Source organism: Mastomys coucha, unplaced genomic scaffold (genome assembly GCF_008632895.1).
Source record: "Mastomys coucha isolate ucsf_1 unplaced genomic scaffold, UCSF_Mcou_1 pScaffold21, whole genome shotgun sequence".
Taxonomy (NCBI): Eukaryota; Metazoa; Chordata; class Mammalia; order Rodentia; family Muridae; genus Mastomys; species Mastomys coucha.
This window is the reverse complement of record NW_022196904.1, coordinates 75,697,454-75,704,493: the sequence shown is the minus strand read 5'-3', so window position 1 is coordinate 75,704,493 and position 7,040 is coordinate 75,697,454. Positions and strand designations below refer to the sequence as shown.

General features: G+C 36.9%; 1 protein-coding gene across 1 annotated transcript in view; it reads left to right on the top strand.

Annotated features, from left to right (window-relative positions):
• Folh1b (folate hydrolase 1B) overlaps positions 1-7,040 on the top strand; it is an 88,694-nt gene that overhangs the window by 47,713 nt on the left and 33,941 nt on the right. The gene's annotated exons all lie outside the window — the stretch shown is intronic.

The window sequence follows — 7,040 nt, the reverse complement described above, 5'->3', positions numbered from 1 at the left end:
TCAGGGTGAAAGGATCTGTAGATATCTGTTAAATGCATTTGGTTCATAACCTTTATTAGTTTCACAATGTCTTCAATGACCTGTCCATTAGTGAGAATGGGGTATAGAAGTCTCCCACTTTTATTGTGTGGGGATCAATGTGTGTTTTCAGCTTTAGTAAAGTTTTTTTAATGGATGTGAGTACCCTTGCATTTGGGGCATAAATATTCTGAATTGAGACTTTCTCTAGGTGAATTTTTTCTTTGACGAATATGAATTGTACTTCGTTATCTTTCTTGATAACTTTTGTTTGAAAGTCTATTTTATTGGATATTAGGATAGCAACTCTAGCTTTTTTCTTGGGATGATTTGCTTAATAGACTTGTTATCAGCCTTTCACTCTGAGGTAGTCTCTCTCTTTGTCATTGAGGTATGTTTCTTGTATGCAGTAAAATACTGGATCCTGTTTGCATATTCAGTCTGTTAGCTTATGTCTTTTTTATAGGGGAATTTAGTCCATTGATATTGAGAGATTTTAAACACAGTTAGTTCCTGTTATGTTTGTTGTTGTAGGTGGCATTATATGCATGTGATTCTCTCCTACTGGCTTTGTTGTGAGATGATTAATATCTTGTTTTTTCTTTGGTGTAGGTACTGTCTGTGCTTGTGTTGGAGTTCTCCTTCTAGAATCCTCTGTAGGGTTGGATTGATCAATAGATGTTGTTTGAATTTGGTTTTGTCCTGGAACATTTTGGTTTCTCCAGCTATGTTGATTGAGAATTTTGCTGGATATAGTTGCTTGGGCTGGCATTTGTGTTCTCTTAGGGCCTGCATGACTTATGTCTAGGCTTTTCTGGGTATTGAGGTCTCTGTTTAGAAATCTGGTGTAATTTTGATAGGTCTGTCTTTATATGTTACTTGGCCTTTTTCCCTTACAGTTTTAATATTCTTTCTTTGTTCTGTGCATTTAGTATTTTGATTATTATGTGAAGAGAAAATTTTTTTGTTCTGGTCCAACCTATTCGGTGTTCTATATGTTTCTTATACATTTATATCCATCTCTTTCTTTAGATTGGGGAAGTTTTCTTCTATGATTTTGTTGAAGGTGTCTTAGGATCCTTTGAGCTGGGAATCTTTGCTTTCCTCTATTCCTATTATTGTTAAATTTGGCCTTTCCATTGTGTTCTGGATTTCCTGGATGTTTTGGGTTAGAAGATTTTTATATTTTGAATTTTTTTGACAGTTGTGCCAATATTTTCTTAGTTATCTTCTACACCTGAGATTCTCTCTTCTATCTCTTATATTCTGTTGGTGATGTTTACATCTGTAATTCTGACCTCTTTCCTAGATTTTTCATTTCAGGGCTTGCTTCCATTTGTGTGTGTGTGTGTGTATGTGTGTGTGTGTGTGTGTGTTTATTGTTTCTACTTATACTTTTGGGTCTTGGACCACTTTGTTCAATTCCTTTACCTGTTTGATTGTATTTTCCTGTATTTCTTTCAGTGAGTTATTTATATCCTCCTTAAAGGACTCTACTATTTTTATGAGGCAGGATTTTAGATCAGCTTCTTGATTTTCAAATGTGTTAGTGTATCTAGGCTTGCTATGATGGGAGAACTGGGTTCTGATGATGCCAAAGTATATTGGCTTCTCTTTCTTCTGGTCTTGTGCTTGCCACTTATCATGTTGTTATTGCTGGTATAAGCTGGTCTGGGTATCTCTGTCTGGTGCCTGCCTCTTGTTTCCCTGGATTCCTGTATGTCTACCGGTAGGCTTGTGGCCCTGGCTGTAGAAGACCTCCTGTGGTGCCCTCTGGCTGTGAAGTCTTCAGACAGGCAGACAAGTGGCTGATCTGTTGAACTGGCTGCAATAGATCTCTGGTGAGGCCTTCAGATTATTGGGTTTTTCTTCAGAGGAGGATTCAAGCTGTTGCCCTGCATATAGCTGTTCGGGAATGCCTTCAGTCTGTGGGGTGTGTTGCCTTGTGTACAGCAGAACTCCAGGGAGGCTTTCAGATTGTAGGATCAGTTGCCCAGTTGCCCAGTTACGTCTGTGCAGCTAAACACCTAGGAGATGTTCAGGCTGTGATGTCTTCAGAGAAGCAGAAAAGCTGGTGATCTGTCCCTGCAGAAGATCCTGGCAGGAAGGGGAGTGGAATTGGGTGCGGAGTGTTGGGGTGTGATGGGTTCTGAGACCACTGGGTTCTTTGGGAAAGGTCCCTTGCCAGTTGCCCTGAGTGCAGCATACTGCCTGGGAGGCTTTCAGACTATGGTGTCTTCAGAGCAGCAGACTGAAAATGGCAGATATCCATATGCTCTTTTGTTGAAGGTCATCACCCATTATTTCTTCTGCAACTGCTGTCCTATCCCACTCCTATTATTCCCTCCAACCTGATGTGCTCTTTTTTTTTTTAACCCCACACTCAGGGCTGTCAGTGAGTGCATAGTTTGTAGGAGCATAGGTAACCTCTCTGGAGTCACATACCTAAAGAAAACCTACTCTACTTCTTCCAGAAGCCTTCAATTGCAACAGTACCTGAGCTGAACATAGACCCCCCCTGGCATTATCAGCACTTCACTCTGAGATTTCCTCTGTTCTGCGTAGGTCTTTTGCATGCAGTTACAGTTGCTGTCAGTTCCTTCAGATGCAAAATTATGTCCATAGATGTATTTTATTTTATTTCTCAAATCTTTTATAATTTTATATATATGAGTATTTTGATTTCATGTATGGATGCGCATCATCTCAATGCCAGTTGTTCATTGAGGTTAGAAGAATGCATGAAGTGTCCCATGGAACTGGATACAATTGTTTATGAGTAACCATGTGAATAATGGGAAACAAATTAATGTCCTACGAAAAAGATCACAATCTCTTAACTAATGAACTACATTTCTACTCCCCAGATATATATTTCTTTTCCTTTGAAATAATTTCATATGGTATATTCTGATCATAATTTCCTGATAACCTCTTCTTCACCCAGATTCTCTCCATCTCTTCACCTACCCAATTCCATACCTTCTTTCTCTCTTTTTAGAAAACAAACAGGCCAATTAAAAATTCAGGAATAAAACAAAAAAAAAACAGAAAAAAGAAATAAAAAAAATATATGAAACAGATGCGCATGAAGAATATATGATACACAAAATCAGAGACAATAATAAATAATCAAAAGAAAAGTAAGCTATATAATTCATAATAAAGAGATTGTTAAATGAAACAGCTCCAAAAAAGTCATTGAGATCATTTTGTGTTTGCTGTTATATAGCAAGATATGGGGCCTCCCTTAAAGTGTGATTTGTATGCTCAGTGAGATACAACCTGAGAGAAAAGGATTTTAAAGATTTTCAATTACCAACAGCTTCTGGCTTAGTGATGGCCAAACACGTCGACTTATACTATTAGTTGTGTCACCCATCTGACTTGAACCACTGCAGGCCCTATACAAGCTGCCACAGTTGGTGAGTTCATATGGGTATCAGTCCTAGTGTGTTTGAAAGAGTTTACCTGGAGTGTGCATTTACACTCGATCTTAAAATATTTCTACTTACTCTTCTGAATAGTTCCCTGAGCCCTGACTGGAGAATTTTGATAAAAACTTCCTATTTATGGTAAAGTCTTCTAAATTCTCTCCCTTTCTGCATATTTTCATTTTGTCTGTCTCTGTATCAGGGCCCATCTCCAGCAGGAAGAAGTCTCTCTGATGCTGGTTAAATGAAACGCTGATCTATAGGTGTAGCAGAATGTTAAGAGTCATTTCATTTTGATGTTCTTTTAGTAGCACAGTATCATTTGGTTTTCTCATTGGCCCCGACTATGTAGTTTCAGATTATTGGCCAAGAGAGAAATGTCAGATATGGATTCCATCTTGTAGAGTGGGCCTTAAGTCCAATCAGATATTTATTGGTTATCTTCACAATATTGTGGAACATTTGTATCTGCATATTATGCAAACAAGTCACTGTTATTTATTAAGAGTTTCTAGCTGGGCTGCCATTGAGCTTCTCTGATAGTATGTAGAGTACCTTCTAGTACCATGAACATGAGTCAGTAGGAATAAAGGCTCTAGTTATGTATGAGCTTTATTCTCCACAATCAATGAGGTTTATAGTTGTTTTTGATAATCAGTTTGGGGGAACAAACAATAACCTTGTTTGTGGGTTACTTGAGGTCCATTTGACCAGCACCCCATTCTTGGCATTGGAAGCTTCATTTCGTGTCAAGAAATGTATAGTTGGGGCAATATCTCCCCATTATTTGGTGATTCTATTAAGACTTATTTCATATATGCTTTATTTTGATAAGTTTATACTGTTGTAAATTTCTATGTGACCCTTCAAGTTGTCCTTACTACTGGTAGCCCCTCCTCATACTCCCTTCCTTACTTCTCTTTGCTTTCCTCTGTTTATTTAATCTTTCCATTGTAATCTCCCCTGTCTCTTCATAACTATATATTCTATTTTCCCTACCTTAACAGTTCCTTCCAGCCCCCCTAAATACTTACTTTATTCCTAATTTCTGTTGTTATATATATAATACCATGCCTATTGAAAATGAACTAATATTCATATATAAGAGAATATATACTATATGTCTTGTTGTTCCCAGGTTACTTTACTCAGGATGATTTTCTTAGCTTCAAATTTTACCTGCCAACTTAATGATTTTAATTTTAGGAGCTAAATATTATCATTAGTCCTTCATCTGTCAATGGGCATGTACTATGCTTCTAGTTTCTTGCTGTTATCAATAGAACAGCAATGGGAATGTCTGCGAAATTGTTTCTACAGTAAGATATTGAGTCCTTTGTGTATATTCCCAAAAATGATTATGTTGAATATAAAGTAGATCCATTCCCAATATCTCAAGTAACTGGCACACTAATTTCCATAGTGTTTGTGTAAGTTTTTATTCACACCTACAATGGACAAGTGATAACCTTACCCCACATCATCACCAGCATCAGATTTAATTGTTGGAATTAATCACAGAGAAGATGAAATACCCCCAGAGACATATTGCATTATTGAATATTGCAGTAGATTTATAAGCCAAGCTAAAATATTACACTTCTTCAAGCATATGAGTAACGGACAAGCACCTTCATAGAACTAAAAAACTAACAAGTGAACAAACAAAACAAGGAACTGTAGAGCATAGACCCTTACAAAGGTTAGTGTGTGCGGTAAGTGTGCAACATTGTCTGGTGAGAAAAACATAAAAACTCACACACACACACACACACACACACACACACACACACACACAAAAGATGGCATTTTGAACTCTATATTTTAAATTTCAAGAACTCTATATCATGTAAAGTAAGAAAATTTATTTATTTTATTATTTTTAGATAGTTCTTTATTTACATTTCAAATTTTGTCCCCTTTCCTCATTTTCCCTTCGAACTCCCCCTTCCCCTTCCACCTCCCCCTACTCACTAACCCATCAAGTTCTGCTCCCCAGTCCTGGGATTTCCCTACATTGAGGCATCAAGCCTTCACAAGACCCAGGGCGTCACCTCTTATTGATGTCCCACAAGGTCATCCTCTGCTACATATGAGGCTAAAGCCATGAGTCTCTCCTTGTATACTCTTTGGTTGCAAATCCTACTACAAAAGCCTATACTCAACAAAACAGAAAAATCTGAATGACATGGACAATTTTCTAGACAGATACCAGGTACCAAAGTTAAATCAGGATCAGATAAATGACCTAAACAGTCCCATAACCCCTAATGAAATAGAAGCAGTCATTAATAGTCTCCAAACCAAAAAAAAAAGCTCAGGACCAGATGAGTTTAGTGCAGAATTCTATCAGACCTTCAGAGAAGACCTAATACCTGTACTCTTCAAATTATTCCACAAAATGGAAACAGAAGGAACACTATCCAATTCATTCTATGAAGCCACAATTACTCTGATACCTAAACCATACAAAGATCCAACAAAGAAAAGACTTCAGACTAATTTCCCTTATGAATATTGATGTAAAAATATTCAATAAAACTCTTGGAAACGGAATCCAAGAACACATCAAAATGATCATCCATCACAATCAAGTAGGTTTCATCCCAGGAATGCAGGGATGGTTCAATATATGGAAATCCATCAATGTAATCCACTCAAACAAACGCAAAGGGGAAAAAAAACACATGATCATTTCATTAGATGCAGAGAAAGCATTTGACAAAATCCAACACCCCTTCACGATAAAAGTCTTGGGAAGATCAGAATTTCAAGGTCCATAACTAAACATAATGAAAGAAATATACAGAAAACTAGTAGACAGCATCAAAGTAAATAGAGAGAAACTTGAAGCAATCCCACTACAATAAGGGACTAGACAAGGTTGTCTACTTTCTCCCTACCTATTCAATATTGTACTTGAAGTCCTAGCCAGAGTAATTAGACAACAAAAGGAGGTCAAGGAGACACAAATTGGAAAGGAAGAAGTCAAAATATCACTATTTGCAGGTGATATGATAGTATATTTAAGTGACTCAAAAAATTCCACCAGAGAACTTCTAAACCTGATAAACAACTTCAGCAAAGTGGCTGGATATAAAATTAGCTCAAACAAATCAGTGACCTTCCTCTCTCCAAGGATAAACAGGCTGAGAAAGAAATTAGGGAAATAATACCTTTCACAATAGTCACAAATAATATAAAATTTCTTGGTGTTACTCTAAGCAAGTAAAATACGTGTATGACAAGAACTTGAAGTCTGAATTTTTTACAGGCTGCGAGTAAAGAGAACTACATCGAAGGATGAGAATAATCTTTTAAAGAAGTAAAAAATGATCTTGGCAGGATCCCTATTTCTTTTTTGTCCTTATAGCAGAATATAAACAAAATTTAGTTAGGGTTAAGGGAGAATTTATTATTATTCCACCGTAAGTTCAATTTTTTCTATAACTACATTCACCAATCTGCTCAGTGAAGATTTTATTTTTTATTTTCATATCATAAAAGTCCATTCTTGGGTAACAGTTACAGAGAGAGAGAGAGAGAGAGAGAGAGAGAGAGAGAGAGAGAGAGAGAGAGAGAGAGAGA